This window comes from Canis lupus, chromosome 11 (genome assembly GCF_003254725.2).
Source record: "Canis lupus dingo isolate Sandy chromosome 11, ASM325472v2, whole genome shotgun sequence".
Lineage (NCBI taxonomy): Eukaryota > Metazoa > Chordata > Mammalia > Carnivora > Canidae > Canis > Canis lupus.
In genome coordinates this window covers 46,560,717-46,580,872 of record NC_064253.1, presented here as the reverse complement: position 1 = coordinate 46,580,872, position 20,156 = coordinate 46,560,717, and the positions used below count along the sequence as shown (strand labels likewise).

Genomic DNA, 20,156 nt, shown 5'->3' with positions numbered 1-20,156 from the left:
AAAAAAATTCATTAAATATTTTCACAATAAAAACACCTGTGAATCTATAGTCTCTATGGTAGAGAATAATTCTTGCCATTGTACAGTTACCAAAACAATTTAAACTGGGTATTATGACCCTGGAAATTCTTAGAACATGAAAAAGAATCTTCAGGAAAATAAAACCTTCAGCATTCAGAAAATTTCCAGCATACTTGATAGTAAAAGACATGGATATTAAAAATGTATAATATTCCCAACTATCTATTATGATGATTTACACCATAATTTAAGATTAGGCCATTAATGACTTCAGGGATTACTTGGTCCTTCATCCACATTTGTACGTAAGAATACTGAGGCCAGGGATGGTTGAAAGTCACAAAGTTTAGTTACTTAAGTGGGGCTCCATTCTTCCTTAATTCAGTGTTCCTTCTTCATTACTGAATGTGGCAAGACTAACATATTCATGATGTATCTGATATAAGAAATATAGATAAATTGATTACTCAGTGTCACTTAAGTCAAGTATTTTCTCAAGCCAAGAAGAGACTCCTCAAGTGAGTATGTTTTCTGGAACTACAAAGAAATTTTAAAGACACATAGGGCTGCTAATCAGAAAATCTGAATTTGGTTTTAGCCTTTCTACTCATAAGCTAGGTTCTGAGTCTTTTGAACAGCTTTGAGAATTATGAGAGTCTAATAAGAAAACGTATATGATGTTGGAAAATTGTTAAGTGCTACCTAGACAAAGCATTATGATTACTTTAAAATGTTAGATACTGGATAAACTTTAACACCTACAAAAATGCTTGCTAGAAGTGGGCTCCAGAAACTTTTCATTAAGAGTAGGAAGCCAGTACTTACCCTCCTTTTCGATTTTTAGACAAGCAATGAATTATTATTAGGAAACCAAATATCAGTCCAAATGAGCTGATGAGTAGGAGGCTAGTATTTTTTTTTTTTTTGGGAGGGGGGGACTTTTGTCTTTAGTATATAGATATGTAACTATCACATTTATCTAAATCCTGCATTTAGTTACCATTTATAAAATAAGTGCTGCCACTGCTGCTGCTGTTTTAATCAATTTTTTTTAAAGAATCTTGTAAATGAAGATGGATAATTCTAAGTCCCCAGTTTGAGTTTCCCAGGTGTTTGTTCCCATTCTATTTAGAATTCAAATATCTTAAACTGGGATCTAGGATTTCTTGGTCCAAGACACATGCAGCACTGTTTTCTCCCCAGTCTTGTTTGATGGTGTGGGACCTGTTAGGAACATATGCTTTCTATATTTGATTTATCTGATTGAGTTCTGACATCACTGGTGCATGGATCCTGAGTAGCCCAACCAGCTAATGGATGTGTGTCAAGTCAATTGGCAAAGAGCAAGGAGAACCAGATCTTAGACCATGCAAATATCATGTCTTCCAATGGATCCTAATATCATAATGTGCCCTTGTCCATTGTTCAAAGTGACCTCTCCCATTCCTCTTTTGTTCACATGCTTATTCCATTGTACTGTTACCTTGAATACATATGTAGCAGAGTTGTGGTTTCTCTAGCAACTAATCTAAGGAGAATGCAGCTTGTATCCTCAGTATCTAGTTAAGGAAATATTTAAAAAGGAGACAGGATAATGTAGGGATTAAGAGCACAGACCTGGGAATTAAGATCCCTTAAACTGGGGTGCCTCCTGGGTGCCTCAGTGGGTTAAGCAGCTACCTTGTCCTGGGATCAAGCCCCAGGTAGGGCTCCCTGTTCAGCAGGGTGTCTGCCCCTCCCTCTTTCTCTGTCCCTCCCTCTTCCTCTGCCTCTCCCTCTTCTTTTGCCCCTCCCCACTGCTTGCCAGTGCACTTTCTCTCAAATAAATAAAATTAAAAAAAAAAAAACCCTTAAACTTTGTTACTCTACTTTGAGGCAGCTAGGGTGAAGGGGGTCTCTGAGAAGAGTAGTGATTTAACCTCTCCTTGTCTTGGTTTCCTCATGTGTAAAGTATGATTAATAATAGTCCCTACCAAGTTAGGTAATAATGAGTGCAAATCTCTTTTTATAAAGTAAAAACATCTAAACAATGTTCTGCACAATGTCATTTTGAAGCCTTTTAGATTTGACATAGTATATTAGGAAAAATTCTAGTCAAATTGCTAATTTGTACATTTTTCAATTTATGAAATTGTGAAGATAAGGTTTGGAAAATAACTTTGTACTATGAATGGCATATTTATTAATATTTAGGCATGTTTAGTTTTTTCTCCTTACGAGGTAATGTCCTTGAAAAGCACCTCCTGTAAATATGTGCTAGGAAGCTTGGTTTCTAGACTAAAGTAATTTACACAATGATACATCTTACTTAATATGTCTGTGTGCTGCTTACTGAAAATCTATACAATTATTAAAGTGATGAAATGCTTTAGCCATACTGTAGTTACCTTAGCAACTTGTTGCGATGTGGATTGTAAACAACTGCCTATTTTATATTCTGAACCAACTTAAAAAAAAATTGATCATGCCATATAGACTCCTTTAAAAGGACTTAAAGAACCCATATTTGGCATTTTAGCTCATTTAGCAATATTAATTTAGCTGTAACATTCTGTAATTATGGTAATTCTATAGCTACCTTATCTAAAAATAATGTTCTTACCTCAATTACTTTTTAAAAATAAACTATTATATATTCATTTATTGAAACGAATAATACTTAGCATTCTACTCTCCAAAAGGCACTGCTCTAAGAAAAATGAATAAAGTGGTAACAAATCCCTGCCTTCTTGAGTTTAGATTCCATTGGGGAAGATAAACCAAAAATGTGCCAAATACATGTTAAAAAAATAAAACAAGATAAAAATCACAGGCTTGGAAGTTGATTATGCAGGAAGGTTTACAAGAAGGTTTACAAAGGGAATGCAAGAAGTTTTATATAGAGAGAGAACTGGAAGGGCTTCTCTGGAGAGGTAATATTTGAATGAGGTGAGCAGGTCATGAGAAACTCCTGGGGGAAATTACCCCAGAAAGAGGAATAAAAACCTTACAAGATCAGGAACAGAATGAAGGCTAGGATAACTAGAGGCTAGTATAAGCTGACTAGATATGGCATAATCTGGTGTAGTTTCCAAAATTTGCTCTAGTTGTTTGCAGAAGGGATGGAGCAGAGTGGGAGCAGTGAAGGAAGGAAATCCAAGTGTGAACACTTGAGAACATTTAGGAAGAAACTGCTGGAATCTACAGAGAAATGTTGGCAACATACTCCATAACAAAAAATATAGTCATCAGCCTTTTTCAAGGTATATTTTTGAAAGCAGAATTCACAGGTCTTGAGGCCTTCCTTAAATCTAGGAACACGGGATCTCTGATCTTTACAAATGGCAGTGGGCAGTGCTTCCTGGAGCAAATATCATCAATTTGAGTGTTGACATTGACTTCAAATGTCATGTCGCCCAATTTCTCAGCATCCTACCTGCAGGTAGTTAGTTATTCAATCTTTTGAATATAATTGTAAGAATATCTTTTATTTTTCTTACATTAAGGCTGAAATTCGTTACCTGGTTCTTCTCCCTTGGAAACAGGGAATGGAACAAATTTACGACTTCTTTACAAACATTCTACATTACAAACATACTACTTCTTTACAAACATTATTTCTTCTACAGTGCTATATTCTTTGGCCAGGGTTTTTTTTTTTTTAAAGGTATTCTGTGGAACACTGTGGTCATATAATTTGGGAAAATGCTGCATTTTATGAACTTCTCCTAAAAAAGTCACCAGTCACCTTAGCAAAATTTGAGATGTCCTTCTGTAAAGAAACTTTTTCTGTTTTGATTAACTCTACCTTCCTAAAGTATTTTCTACCATGGAACACTTAGATTCTTCTTTTTTTTTTTTTTTTTTTGACGTGAGACTTGTTCATATTTTAGGAAACAGTGTACGTGTCATATTCTTTGTAATTGACAATATACATCTAAAAATGTGGCAGATAATTTAAGAAAACAATTCTGATGTGGTCTCAGTAGCAGCTTTTTTTTTTTTTTTTTTTTTTGGAAGAGTTTACTTATTTATTTTGGAGAGAGAGCGCAGGAGCAGGGGTGGGGAAGGGGCAGAAGGAGAAGTGGACTCCCTGAAGAGCCAGATCTGATTGTGGGGATGGATCCCAGAAACCTGGTATCATGACATGAGCCGAAATCATGAGTTGGATGTTTAACCGACTGTGCCACCCAGGCGCCCCTAGCAGCTTTTTCTTTGTGGCTTTTACTTCATGTAAACCTGAATCCATGTTCCTTTTGAAGCAGCTGAAGACTATGTTAAATGTGTTGTAACCACATTGCATCATCAGTCAGGATAAACACAGATGTCCCCTCCAGTGAAAAGTTGCCAGAGCATTTCTTCCCTATGTAGCTGATGTTTTTAGCATACAGGCTGGACCTAGAATTCTCGTTGGATTTCAACAGGAATGAAGATGTGACCAAATATCTCTCATTCTGGATTCTAGGTTTTTTTTTTTTTTTGGCAATGTCTTTTGTGCCATCTATCTCCTTTACATGTTCTATGTTATCCACACTCCTTATATACTTCGATCCTGGGAAATGAATAGAATTTGAGCTTAAAAAAAAAAAAAAGACAGAAATTAAGTCAGTTGACTACAGCTCTCTCCTGAGCTTCATACTGGGTTGTTAACAACAACAACAAAAAACTGAACATGGTTACACTACCAGTTTTGTTTTTTTTTTTTTGTTTGTTTTGTTTTTCACCTACTGTTCTTTTTTTTTTTTTTTTTATTTATGATAGTCACAGAGAGAGAGAGAGAGAGAGAGAGAGGCAGAGACATAGGCAGAGGGAGAAGCAGGCTCCAGGCACCGGGAGCCTGATGTGGGATTCGATCCCGGGTCTCCAGGATCGCGCCCCGGGCCAAAGGCAGGCGCCAAACCGCTGCGCCACCCAGGGATCCCACACTACCAGTTTTGAATCCAGACAAAATTTAGCTATTTTATCCAAACTGAGGTCATTGGGATTGCTTTTTTCAAAATAAAATATACCTTTATTATGTTTTAACCTGACATATCAGCCTCTCTCTTATTTAAAAAATATGTTCACTCAATATAAGACAATATATGTAGATTTTTCATGCTCCCTATACTCTTCTAAATTTTCTTATAAATAATTTGGTTAAAAAAGTACCTTTTTTCTATGACCATAACCTCACTCAGCCAACTGTATTTTTCAGGATTCATCCTTGCTGCCTTTTAGCAAAGCAAAACATTTGCTAGTTTCCCTTTTTAATCGGTCTCACGTCCTCTATGATTTCTCAGAGTTTTCTAAGGGTAGCCCTGAAGTCACATTTACAAGTACTTTGATAATGTAATTCTATGAACTCACCATTTAAATCCCTTTACAACTGAAGCTGGTATTCTGCAAGTTGCTATACTGGTGATGGAAGGGATATGCACAGCTAAGCAGAAGCGGAAAGGCAATTAGAAGTGAGTCATAATTAAATGATTGCAAGATGAGAACAAAAGATGGACACTTTAAAGAAAGAAGAAACTGATTAATTTAAGTGTTCAGATTTTCACAGCATCAATTATGAACAAAATAGGCATATCTCATATAAACTCCACTAAGGTTTGAGAAAACTCTGCATACAAAATACTCTGCCTCTGCCAAACTGTAAGATCACCAGCAGCACATCAACTATATTATTTTTAGGCCCTGCCATTTTCCTGACCTAACACATGCAGAATAAACAATGAAAGAGTAAGAAATTATAAAGTATGGCATTTGAAAGGAGGTCTTCCCAGTCTGAATGGTATTAGAAACCATTAGATTTACCAATTCATAAATCACTGTATATAAATGAACATTGGTGACCCAAATCATGGCATATAAGGCTCTTCTAATCATGTGTAGCTCTGACCCTTCTTATTAGTATAGGTTAGTGACATGATTAGATAAAATAGAGTTTTGATCATGAGCAAGTATTTCCATTAATATGAATAAATAAAAAATGTCAGCACTTTATATATTAGAATACTAGAATGCTAAAGACAAGTCTAATATAAAATACCAGGTACACATCCATTTAGTATGTCAGGGAGTTATTTAAACATTCACCAAGCACCTACTAAGTGCCAATGATTTTTCTAGGAAGTGGAGAAACAAATACAAATGCCCTTTTATCTCCACCCTCACAGAATTCAATAGGCAATCTGTCTAGGAGTCCAACACCCAAACAAGTACATTATAATAGTAAACAGTAAGGATAACAAGAGATGCATGCATAAGATATAGAGACAGCATTGATGGAAGATTGGAAGATGACTAACTTTATCAAGAAAGGCAGGAATATTGTATGAAAGAATATGCTGCATCTGCATTCCTATAGGGATGCATATTCTTTCAAACAACATAGAGCAAGAACTTCTTTTTCATAGTGGTTTTAAAATAGAGAAATGATACTACAGGTTATTATAGTTAAAATTAAAGAAGAATGGGAAAAATTAATTCCTTAACAAATTGAGAAGTAATCCTTAAGATAAATGAACCACACATCATAAAACCAGATAAATTAGTGTCTGCTAATCGTGAATTTTCATTTAAGAGCATGGGAGCTGTTACAGATTTCTCTTTCCTATTTAATGTTTTTCTCAAAATGTATTTACTCTTATTGATATCTATTATAAATTCATTCCTGAAACTTTAAGATATCGAATAAAGAAAATAAATACAAATTATAGTACCATCTGGATTAGGAAACTTGAAATTTTATGAGAAGATGAGTTTTCTGATTATCTAGGTAAGTATGAAACCAATGGTAGATATGAAGAAAGAGAAAGAAATCTTAGGTGTGCAAAGTACAGATGTGGGTAACAGGAAGGCAGGTGTCTTGAAATGTACAAAGGACTGAAAGTTTTGTGAGTAGAATTCTGGTAAATTCTTTCAAATTAGTTCTCAAAAGACCTAAAGATTTAATGGCCCAGGGAGAAATAGTTAAGTAGAAGTTACATTTCCAAGTCCAAATGTAAACTCCAAAGATTTCCTTTCTAATGCTATGGTTAAGTTAAATGGCACAAAACCATCAATGTTGTTTCCAAATATTACTGTATGCAGTTGCTGTATTTCAGGGGACATAATTATCCATAACAAGCAGTAATGGAAGCAATGTTCTATTATAGAAGCAATAAACATGTATCCTCTCTGAAAATATTTTATTTGGGGCAAAACTATCTTTGTACAAGTTAGAGTAACCGTGGTAACATTCTTAAACTACGGATCCAATCATAGAAATTTTTAGTATTTATACGTGTTTCCTGCCTGAGTTGGCAGCCAGTAATGATTGATTTCTATTTATTATAGCACTAATCTATCTTTGATCATCTCTCAGCTAAATAAAACATACAATGTCATGATATTTGATGTGGCTTTTTTTTTTTTAAGACTGCTAAAGCAGATTAAATGTCCCATTCATAAGAGGCATAATGAATTTAGTGGTTTAGTTCCTTTTTAACAAAGCTTTCATAATTTTATCAAGGACATTTCAGGGTAACAAAAATTGAAGAAGAATAAAGTTACAGGTGAAACTTAACAAGTGAGGAGGACTTTTTTGAGCTGACAAAACAACAACAACAAAAAACAGATCTAAGAATATATAAAGAACTACAGATCAATAAGAGGAGTACAAACAACCCACTAAAAAAATGAGCAATGGATATAACTAGGCATTTCACAGAAAAAGAAATACTAATACTAACACACATCTAGAGATGATGAGAATCATAACTGATCACAGAAATGAAATAAATTTTCATACAAAAGTATCATTATAGATCATTTTGATTGGCAAAAATGAAAGTCTGACATACCTCATATTGGAGATGCTGTATATCCACATGATATCTTGTATATTGCTGCTACAAATGTAAATTTGTGCAAACATTTTGGAAATGAATTCAGTATCCCCTTATATTGTTGAGCAAGCCTATCCTCTTTGATTCAACAATCCACTTGTGTAACTACAGCAGGGGATACATACAAGAATGTTCATAGAATTATTCACAATAGCAAAAATACAGAAATCACCTAAATGTCCATCATGGGAAAGTAGATAAATTGTGGTACATTCATATAAAACCGCAATCAAAAGAAATGAACTACAGCCAGACTGCAATATATATAATATTAGTCCCCAAAATTTAAACACAGTTTTCCATAAAATTAAACAAATAGATTAAATTATCTTTAGAATAAATAGATATAGGAAAATGAATAACAAGGAAAGTGAATGATGAATATAAGACTTAATATGATATTGGGGAAGGTGAGGGAGGATAGGTTGGTTAAAGGATGGGAGGACACATTCCTAGAGTTAAATTATTTGTAAGATCCCAACTTTTTTTTATAGGTAATGGATTTATGGTTGTCTATTACATTCTTAGAGAAAAAAAGCTATGTAATTACACTGTTTTAAAGGTAGACCTTTTTTAGAACAATGATAAGGTATGTCATGAGCCAAGGATTAATATTAATAAAATTTTAAAAATAATATTAATACAACTATATGAAACTGTGGTCTTATGTAGGTACAAATATACAGTAGTGAAAATACATGGTACTGTGCTGAATATTCTAGACCAACCAAATAAATTTATCTGTTAAATTTCTGCTGTCTACCTGATTTTCCTCTTTTTTGATTGTCCTTTTGGATAAGTAGAGTACAGTATAATTTTGCTTAAGAATTGCAGTTAATTCATTCCTGGATCACTTAGATTATTCTGTATTTCATATAGTCAATCATTAATCTCTCTCACACATCCCATAACCAATTCTTATTTTTTATTTTTTCTAGAGAGAGAGAGCATGAGCCAGCAGGGAGCAGAGGCAGAGAATCATGGGATTTGATCTCATGACCCTGCAATCATGGCCTGAGCTGAAATCAAGAGTTGGTCACTTTACTGACAGAGCCACCCAGTACCTCCCTCTCATAACCAATTCTTGATGAAAATTATCTGAGTACTGTTAGACCAAGTTGTCCTATTATAATTATTGTGGAGGAAGCAAAGAGCATATCATAATCTCTTTAGTAATAAGGTCACCTGCCATTTAAAACTTTGTGAATTATGTTTTCATTCAACAATTTGAAGTATAGTGAGAAACAAAGGAAAATAAGTGGTCTCTAGGATACTGTTGATCAACTTGACCATGAAGCTAAAACAAGTACTACCCTCTCTGTATCTATTGTTTATACAATAGAAGCCTACTTAGCATTCATTTGAAAAGCTTTTTTATTAAAAAAAAAAAAAGAAAGCCAAGGAAATTGTATCCAAGAAAAATAAATAAAAAGCATTTACTAAAATTTTATCATGTGTTCTTTTTTGCTTTCAACAAATCACTCTGTTGGGCGAGTGGGCCATTGCTTTCTTGATATTTGTCAAAACAGTCAGCAACTGAGTCTATCACTATGTTGCTTTATCTCTCCACTAAGAACACTTGTGAGTTGGCACTCTTTCAGAAAGACTCACATTCATCATACTGTCAGTACATTTCTTGGAATAGAAGCTATACTTTGTCTTCTTGATGTTTGCAAAGCTTTAGAAAACCCAGCGCCCACTGGCAGAGGGTTGAGGTATGTTATACAATATTCAATGTAATGGTTAAATTTTTCATTGATATTTTATGCTAAGTTACTGGCTCTAGTATAAAATTTCAGCAACTTTAGGATAAAATTTTAGCAACGATTTTCTCAGAATTATATTCTATTAATAATATAATTCTGTGGACATAGGAATATGAAAAAGAAATTAGAATATTTTAGAAGCTATGAATTTTCAAGGTGACAAAAACTCACTTTGGTGCCACTTTGTAATATCATGGGCTCTATGCGGCGTTGTCATACAAGATTTCATTCTTCTAGACTTCAGATTATATTATTCACACAATCAAACACTATTAGATGAAAACATTTCAAAAACTATTTTTGCACTTACATGTATGTACAACCAAAATATTCTAAAATATTAGTATTTGATACCAGTTACACAAGATAAAATTTAGGAAAAACAAAAAAAAATGCTTATAATTTGAGACAAAACACAAAAAGTAAAACAGAAAAAATCTAGAGAAATTTAAGGACAATCACAAGAAGACACCTCTTTAATTATTCTATTAAAATGAACTTAAGCCCAAAAATAACCAGTGGCCCAGAATGGACAGCCTCTAAGTTGAAAATTCATTTTCTCTTTAGCTTTTTGGTAAGTGATCTCTAATTAACAGTGAGACATATTGCCATGTGGCTAAAAGAGAACATTTTCCCTATTCTGCTTTATTGTTCTCGTGCCCAAGTGGCTAAAGTCTGGGTGAAGATTCGTTAGCCAAAGTATTCTATGGGGACATCCTTGAAGTTGCCTTTTCCCCTTCCTCCATCCTACTCTACTTGATGACTGGGATTTCAGCTGACTTCTTGGATCACAAAATGACCTTTGTGATCCAATGACCTTTGTGAAAATGGAAGCTCTGTGTAGCACAACCACCACACAAGTTACAACTGAACACAGACTTCTTTCTTACAAAAGAAATAAAGTATATTGTTTAAGTAATGAGTTAAGTAATGATGTTATTCACAACTGAACTTTAGCCCTTACTAATGACAGTAACTTATGCATCTCCAATATAATCAGGATAATGTAATCCCCATATTCATCCCAGGATTCAAAACTCCTTACAATATCATTCAAATTTAGTTTCAAAACTACTTCCAATTATATTTTTTTCACTAATTGTTTTGTCCAACCTCCATTTTATTTCTTGGATGAATATCCTTTTCACGGTCTCACCGTATCTTGGTTCATCTAATTTTTGGTCATTTTCTGTATCTCTCCATTCACCTTATATTCTTGAATTCTAAGTCCTTGAGAAACCAGCTCCAATTTTTAGAAATCCATTTGTGGAATCTCACTTCTCCATATTCAGAGCACCTACTTTTTAAAAATAAACATTGTACTTAACTGCATACTGCCTTAAAGCATATTTCACATTGTTTTGTTATGTGACTATTTAATGTTTGTATTTGACCTTTTTGTGTATTCATTTGTATTTGCCACACTAACTATGCTTTGTCATATTTTAACTACCTAATAGTTTAAATAGTAAAAACAAACAAACAAACACACTCCTTCCTTGTTTATTATGTTGAAAAACTATCATTTGGTTCTGTATTTCTCCATCTCCACTGCCACACATCAATCCCTAAGTTCTATCATTCCCCCCTTCTTCATCCTTCTGGAAACTACTTTCTTCCATATCTATTTTTATTGTCCTAGTTCAGGCCACGTCTATAATTGCCAACTGTCCCAGTCTTCCCCTCTTTCATTCTTCTTTCTCTAAAGGGATTTTATGAGAATAAGTTTATTAATGTTACCCCAAGATTTTGAAAATAATTTGTCCAAGATTTTCGCAAATGTTGTTTTTGTAACCTAATTGTAGCAGGCGAGTCTTATCAACTGCCGGCTTCAGGGTGACTTTTCCAGTACCAGCTCTTTGCTGATCTTTCCCTCTGTATTAGCTTGCTAAGAAAAAAACACAGACTGGGTGTCTTAAACTATAGAATGTATATTTGCCTTGTTCTTCAGGCTAAAAATCCAAGATCAAGGTTTTTTTTCTGAGACCTTGTTTCTTGGCTTGCAGATGATTGCAATCTTGTGATTTCATACATATGAGCCCCTGATGTCTCTCTCTGTGTCATAATTTCCTCGTTTTATACGGGTATCAGTCAGATTGGATTCGGTTCAGCCCTAACAGCTTCATTTTAACTTAATTACTCTTATCTTCAAATATAGTAACATTCTGAGGTACGGGGAGGGAGTTGTTGCTCTGCAGTTATCCCAAAGGTAACCAACTCTCTCTCTCTCTTTCCTCTCTTCTTTCCCACCTCCTTCCAGGCCCCAACCAATTTTTGAAAACTTTGGGTGGCTTGTGCCTCTCAGTTTATATTCAGGCTACTGACAACTTGTCCTTTGAGATTCTGCTTAGGAGGTATTCCTCTGCATAGAAGTCCCAGAGTTTCCTTCTTGGCCTTTCTCCTGTTCCTATGTCCCATAAAATGATTTGCAGGGTCTTTCTATGTGCTGCTGTGGGACCTTTGATTATCCTTGGAAGAGTCTGAGCAACTAGCAGGTCTGAGCCAGAATTCAAACGCAAAAAGTCTAACTCCAGACTCCTACACAGAAATGCATGAACCAGTACACAGAAATGCATGAACTCAGAGAAAAATTATTTATGAGGTGACCATTTTTGTCAGGGTGAGTTTTAAACTGTCTGGTCTGCTATATTAGCCCCACCAATAGCTGGCCCCTAGATAATGACCCTGGCTCATGTGTCAACTCCCATTCTAAACCCTGCTTTATGTTTAGGATTTAAGGGAAAGATAAATTTGAATTAGGGTAAAAGTCAAAGCTTTCTATTGGTTATTTCCTTCTTCTAATGTGCAACAGAGAATGCCATTTTGAAATGTTATGTGATGGTTTTATGAATTCACTAACTGACAGCGAGACAGTTTAAGAAAATAAGCACCACTTTGGTATAAAAAATAAAATGGGGCAAAGTTGTACAGAGAGGAATTTTTTTTTCCTGACCACATTACCTTGTCTGATTTCCTCCCTTGTCAAAAAAATGTCAAAAATAGTCACAAGGGTACTCAACTTGCCTTAGGAGGATGGCAAAGGGTAAATCACTGACTGTATGTAGTTCCTTCAGCAAAACACTCCAACTGCTTAGAGACATATTTATTCCAAGTCTGTGCTTAGTTCCTGTTTATTTTACTGTGTAGCATGTGTTTTGAATTGGAAAAGCTAGAGTGGTTATTGAATTTTAAGCAAGTGACTTTCTTGCAAACACAGCATTATAGTTTAAAATAATAGTTTTAAGGTATGGTATTGTGACATAATGGTTGAAAGCAATAAGTCTGGGTTTAAATCCTGGTCCTGTACTTAATGACTGTGAGGCTTTGAGGAAATGATTAGCTTAACACTGATGGTTAGAAAAACAGTAATGTTGCCCAATTCATGGGGGTTTTTCTGAAAATTAAATAAGTTCATGTATATTATGTAACTAGCACAGTGCATGGCACACAGGGGATATTTGGTTAATGTTATTGCCATTTGTACATCTCTCTCCTCTGTTTTTTACCCAATCAAGGGCCATGTACGATGTGTGGTCCAGGAAGTCTGTGATGAATGGTACATCCAAGTCCTGCTCTAACAAGCTTTAGAGATAACACAGAACCTTCTAGTGCAGGTTAAGGAGCTGGACTCCAAATCAAGACAGTCAAGGTTCAAACTTTGCCTAACTTAATTAGCAATGTGACCACGACAAGGTCACTTGCCCTCTTTGTGACTGTTTTCTCATCTATAAAATGAAGATAATACTTAGTAGTTTTGCTGTTAGTATTAAATGAAGACATGAATCTAGTTATCTTAGGATCGTGCCTGATACATAAAAAATGTTTAGTAAAGTTTGGTTACAATTTGAATTAAGTCTGCAATTTTTTGAGCAATTCATAGGACTGGACTTTTCAAATCAGACTGTTATGAATCAGAGATCATAAGCAGTATCAACATAAACTAATTTCAAGGATATGAATAATGGGTTCACCAAGTTGGCTCTCCAGGTCTTTCCTTCATATAACAGACGTGTTACTCTAGCCCAGAACAGTAAGTGACGTGTGTACAGTTTCTCACGCTGTGAGCAGCATTTAAATGATGAAACATGTCCGTTTTTTTTACCTCAGACAGCCTACAAGACATTCTCCAGGGAGCCATGCCTGTAGACCTCGGTTCTATTTGTTAAAAGTAATCCTTAGTGACATCCAACTAAAGTCACTTCAATGACAGACCTCTTTTTCCTAGTAAATATTGTTAGTCTATTTATCCAGAGGAAGTCCAATTGACAAGGAGATTAAACTTGGTCACTTCCTACTATAGACTGAATGTTTGTACTCTGTCCTTCCTCAAATTCACACGTTGAATCCCTAACTTTCAGTGTAGTATTTAAAGGTGGGGCACTCAGGAGGTGATTAGACTTAATTAGGAAGCCCTCATGATAGAATTAGTGACTTTATAAGAAGAAGGAACTCTCTCTCTCTCCATATGCACTCATCAAGGAAATTCCACATGGGGACATACAGAGAAGGTGACAGTACAAGTCAGGCAGAGAGCTTTTACCCGGAACTGAATCACCTGACACCTTGATCCTGTACATCTCAGACTTCAAAACCATGAGAAATACATTTCTGCTGTTTAAGTCACTCACTCTGTAGTATTTTGTTATGGCAACCTGGGCTAACTAAGACACTTCCCTTTGCTCTTTGCCCCAAGGTTTCTCTCTGGTAAAGAGAGCGAATGAATAAATGTACCACAGGCCAGGTTCTCTTACACCTTCCATTCATCTATCTTTTTAACTTTTTTTTTTTTTTTCAGTAATGGAGAAGATGTATCTGTTATATTCTTCTTTCCATGTGATTCCTTAAGAACATTTTTTTTCTTTTGATAGGGAAAATTTTCACATGGTTCCAACTACATACACACATAAAGTCTTATCTCAACCTTTGATACCATTTGCCCATTTACTCCTTAACGCTAACTACTTTTATTAATTTCTGGTGTTTTCTCTGCTATTTCCACCTAAAAATATCATGTTGGCTTTCTATGTCAGTATGAAAAAAACTTCCTTATTCTTTTCCATAGCAACATAGTCTCCTGTGGGATGGATGTACTGTATCTGTACTGTAACGATACAAGACTTAAAGAATGTTTTGTAATGTAACCCTCCAGAAATGACAAGTACATATGTGTAGCATGTTCCTATGCCATCCTATAGTCAGTGTCCTCTGTGCTCTCGGGCTCTATTTTTATTATTTAATTGGCTAAAAACACTTAATATGAGAGCTACTCTCAACTTGGTAAGTGTATTATTAACAGTATTATTAACTATAGGCACAGAATTGCAGATCTCTACAACTTATTCGTCTTGTATAACTGAAGCTTTCTATTCTTTTTTTTTAACACAAGGATTATCACATGGAAGTAAACAATGATGAGGTTTTTTTTTTTTATTTTTTTTTTACTTTAAATTCATAGTGGCCCAATCTCCCTTCCTTCAAAAAAAAACTTACAACTCAGCATTTGGCATTCTCATGGCAATAACACCTGGAAGACAGTATCATAGTTTAACATGAGAACTATGTTGTTTCAATATTCCTACACTTAAGTTGATATTGATTAGACTGCATAAGTGCTTAAGAATTTATTCTAAATTTGACAGTCTTTTATTCGGCGTTAAATATATATATAAATTCCATTTAACCTTGGAAATTGAAAATGTGGTGCCTAGCTATTTGAATAGAGCAGAATGGTTAATAGTTTAGGCTTCAGAGTTGGGCACATATAGATTCTAATCCCAACTCATTTGTGAAAATAGCTTTGTGATCTTGGGTAAATTTACATAAGCATAAATTTCCCCATAATTTGAGGATATACAATTTAGGTAAGAGGATTGTGAAGAGGATCAACTGAAAAAACTTACAGAAATAACATCATATCGTAGTTACTCAGTAAACGGTAGCTTTCACTATTGTTCCCAACATTATTATATGCATGTATTCTGTGATAGATTCTGTATTAGTTGTTGGGGAACAGTAATGTATACAACACCATCCTTGCTTCCAGAGCTCATAGTACGGTGGGAAAGGCATGCCAGTAAACAAAGAGTAACTTTAATACATAACAAGTAATAAACCAGTAGATTAAATACTGCCTCCTGGTAAGAAACATGTTCTGAAAATACATTTTACACAGCAATTATCTTGAAGAAATAAAAGCTTCAAGAAAGTCTCCACTGGAAGAGATACCATATATTAACCTCAATTTTCATTTGTCAAAAAATATAGGGAAATATATAACACTAGAACAATGAAGGAGTTATTTTAATTTGGTAGTGGGATTTGGAGGGCTCTTGGAGTACCTTCAATCTCAATAATTTTTTCTTGATAATGTAGACTGATCTAAGGATATAGGGAACAGGGTCAATCCTCTGACATTGAGATTTGCTTGTTTTGTTGATGGTCAAGTATTCTTCCTCATGAAAGCAAAGTGTGAAAAGTGGGAGAGGAAGAGTGAGTCATATCTCCACATCCCCTTTTTTGAATAACAAACAGCAAATGTGACTTCGGTTTTGCAACAATCATGTCATTGAAGAAATTACATTTTTTTGAGGAGACGTGAATGCTTCTTGAAGAGGGTCATTAAATCCACAGGCTTTTTTACTTCCTTGATGGTGCTTAAATGTCAAGAATTTAATACCCTTGGCTATCACTGCCACCTACATATCCTATAAGCCAAAGGCTCAAGGTAAGTGAAAAAGACTCCTCTGTGGCTGGCACATGAATTTTCACAACATTTTCAGAACCATAAGACACGTTTTCAGGTATCAAATGTGTAAACGGTCTATGTTTACTTAAGAGAGCCATTAGCAGCAGACAGTGCCCTGCACATCAACACCAACCAGGAAAGGAATTACAAGCCGGAATCTTTTTGAAGAGAAGTCAACTCTGAATTCTGAATTTTCTCTCACCAAGCGAGTCTTTCCATTACTATTCTGTAATTCTTGTCTGATAGTCAGCCAGGATATTTGATTATTAATCCATAGGCTTATGTAAACAGAAACCATAAGCTAGATGACCTTTTGTCGAAAATAGTTTAACTAGTATTGCCACTTCACTTCGTTACCAGGAAGTCGATTATTACTTCTTAATTAGGAATAAGCATCAAAATTCAAAGACGCATCACACCTTGAGGCAAGCAGACAATTTACAGATTTACACCAGGCTCAAAAACACCGGGAACATCCTCCACTTTTGTAAATTTTGCAAAAAGTCAGTGTCCATGATACGTCTTGGAATATTAAACCCAAAAGGTTGCTCCTGGCAAACTAATTCACACAAAAATGAAATGCCTCTTTATCCTTTAGTATCTCACCACCAAATTCATTATTTACTTCTCCTTCATGCAAGCTCCCGGGTTTAGCTTCTAGCTCTTCTCTTAACTGCATCAGAAGGAAAGCAGGCGCGTCCGACCCGCGCGCTCGGATTCCCCAAGCGTGGATCTGCGAGTATCTGCGCAGTTGCAAATTAGCGGGGAGGTGTTGTTAGCGGCTCCCGGGTGTCCGAGGGGCAGCCTCAATCCATCACGCTCCAAAACCGACAATCCCTCTCGGTCTGGGCATCCTGCAGAGTTGGCTCGCACCGAATCCAAAGCAGCTTCCTTCATGAAACTGGTAGCTATTGGCCCGCAGACCGTGGGCGCGGCCAGGGCTCACCTTCGAAGGCTCTGGATGCGTTTCTGAGCTGGTCGAAGGCTCTGGATCCGTTTCTGAGCTGTGAGTAGCGCTGCTAGAGCTCCTTTCAACACAAGTTTCTTTCTTTCTTTCTTTTTTCTTTTTTTTTTTTTTTTGCACCGAATCATCCACTTGTTCCACTTTTGCGCCTCGGCAACCGCGCGTTCGGCGTTCTTGGCGCCGTCTTCCCTGCAAAGTCGGACACCTTTCAACTCGGAGGGAACTCGCAGGGCGGTCCAGAGCCCCGGTTCCAGAGAGCTGTCTGAATGGAGTCCCGGGCAGAGCCACGCGCCCCGCGCGGGAGCAAGGGGACCCGGCGCTATCTCCACGCTGCGCAACTTTGTGCTTTCTGCAGGCAGGTCCCCAGCTGCAGAGGTCCTCGAAGCCCTGGAGTGAAAAAACCCACAGCAGCTCTCAGACTCGTGAGCCCTTGGGAAGACAGAGTAACGCTCTGCTGGTGTAGCGACCTCCCAGAGCACAGAGGCGAGCCGTGGTTAGCAAACAGACAGGCAAACAGAGGGTAAAAGTTTACTTTTGGTGAGCAATTCCAGAAGCCCAGTCCGGGAACGACAAACTCCCGCTGGAAGCCTCCTACGCCGGGAGCAGCGAATGAGCCTGGGACAATTCTGAGAGAGGAGGCTCTCCTGCCTGGGGCTCCCCAGCTGGGGCGGCGCCCAGCGATCCCTCCTGGTTTTCAGGGGAGACCAAGAAGTTGGGACGGGAGCTAGACCGAGACTTGGACAGCTACTCTAGGTGCAAAACCTTGGAAATGGCAGCTGAAGGGGCTGAGTCTCCAGACTCCTAAATCCCTCCCCTTTCTCGAGCAGAGCGGTTCACCTGCTACCGTCCAGTTTACAATATAAGCGTAGATAGTAAATTAGCCCAGTTCCCAAAGCCAGGCGTCACAAATCCCTAGGCAGCTCCTTCTTAAAAAAAAAAAAAAAAAAAAATCGACTAGAGTTTCAGGGGCCCCTCGGGGGGGGGGGAGTGCTACGTGACGGAGTGGGCAGGAAAGGGGGGATGAGTGGGATCGTGTATCCAGGAGAAGATGCGTAGGCTCCTCTATTCGAAGGACCTCGGGGAGCCCCTCAGCTCCCCAGCTAGCAGCTGCAGCCACTTCAAGGCTCGCTCCGCGATCGGAGGGGCGGAGGTGACTCTGGAGGGTGGAGAGATGGGGACCGGGTTAATCTTTAGTCCGGCGACTTAACGAAGGGTCCCCGGAGAATAACTGGTGTCAAGGAAAAAGAGGCAGAGGCCCGAGATGCCAGGGAGGGCAGGGACCCGAGAGGCGGCCGGACGGGCTTGAGGGCAGGCAGTGAGGAAGTGCCGGGCAGCAGCAATCCGCTAACCGGCGAGGAGCGATCGGGGCTCCCCGTCCTCGGCATCCCTCCTGGGCGCCCCGGCCGGTCTTCGCGCCGCCCGACTCGCGCTAGCCAGTGGCCGGGGGCTGCGGGCGCGGGGCTGGGCGTGCGCGCGGAGCTGTGCGCGCGCGCGGGGGTGTGTGTGCGCAGCCCGCGCGCCGCGCTCGGCCGCCGGGACCCAGCAGCCCGCCGCCCGCCTGGCGTCCCTCGTCCTCGCAGCCTCCTCACCTGGCGCTCGGCCTGCCCAGCCCCGCTCGGCCGCCACTTCCTCCCCGCAAAGTTTCCTCGGAGCAGACACCTTCGCCAAGGGCTGCCCGGGGAGGTGGATTTCTGAGGCCGTGCCTTGGCGTGGCTCTTCTTCCAGCACCTCTCAGCCTCGTCCCCACCTAAATCCGAGCGGGAGGTAGAAGATTTTCCAAATTCAGGGGAGAATAGGGGGAGGGGCTTTCAGCCAGAGGAAGAGAGGAGCGGCCACAACTGAGAATAGGAGCTTCTTCCCTGCCTGCTGCCGGGGACTGATGGGCCTGTAGGGTTAAAGAAGAAAATTAAATAGAAAGCCAAGTTGACCGAGGAGGGGTTTGGCTGGGAGGCTTCCGCTGCCAGGAAGGTTGTCCGCGTCTCCGTTCCTACGGGCGTGAAGATTTGGAGGCGCCTCCAGTGCGAGGGCTTTTAAAACCGCCATCACCTCCGGCTCCCTTTGGAAGGAAACGCCGGCAGAGCTGAGGCTCAAGGGGCGGGGGGCGGGGGTCAAGGAAAAGCTCGGACTCGTGTGCAGCGCATCCTTGGCTTTGGATTTTAAGGACACGGGCGAGAATTAATACCGTCTCAAGGTAAGAGGCAGCAAAGCCGCTGCCAGGGAGGAGAATAACTTAAAATAGACGTTGGGGTTGGGGTTGGGGTTGGGGTTGGGGCGTGGGGTTAAGCTAAGTTAGGATGATCTCTCCGGGCGTCGCCACCAGATTGCTCAACCCGCGCGAAAGGCTCGGAGCGGACAAGTCAGGGGGCGGCCGGTGCCCAGGTGGGAGGCCGCCGCCGAAGGGAGTGTGCGGGTGTCCTGACCTCACACTTCTGGGAACCGATTGGAAATGCGTATGGAGCTGGGTCGTCTGTGCCGGCTGATTTATAGCGTGGATTCGTGTGTGTGTGTGTGTTTCTGGCGAGATTTTATCTTTGAACCCCGCTAGCAACTTAGACCCATCCCCTGGAGGCCGCAGGAGGCTGTGGGCATCGGCGGACGCCGCCGGGACGCGGCGGCAGGTGAGCCGCGCGCAGGTGGGCGCGGGGGGGCGGCGGCATCCGGCGGGCGCATTGCCGGGCGCATTGCCGGGCGCGCGAAGCCCACGCCGCCGCCTGGCTGGCTCCGCGCAGCGGGCGTCGGAGCCCGGGCGCCGCGGCTCCGCTGCGGTTCCCTCCGCCTCCGCTAGAGGCTCCCAGCGGGCGCGGCGG

At 39.1% G+C, this 20,156-nt stretch overlaps 1 protein-coding gene across 9 annotated transcripts in view; it reads left to right on the top strand.

The window, feature by feature from the left end:
• The first annotated feature begins 18,890 nt into the window (after positions 1-18,890).
• Positions 18,891-20,156, top strand: part of LINGO2 (leucine rich repeat and Ig domain containing 2) — a 1,134,307-nt gene continuing 1,133,041 nt past the window's right edge. For all 9 annotated transcript variants that reach the window (XM_049116208.1, XM_035697330.2, XM_025431889.3 and 6 more), the window contains exon 1: positions 18,891-19,540. The gene's annotated coding sequence lies outside the window, so the exon portion shown is untranslated. The remainder of the gene's footprint in view (positions 19,541-20,156) is intronic.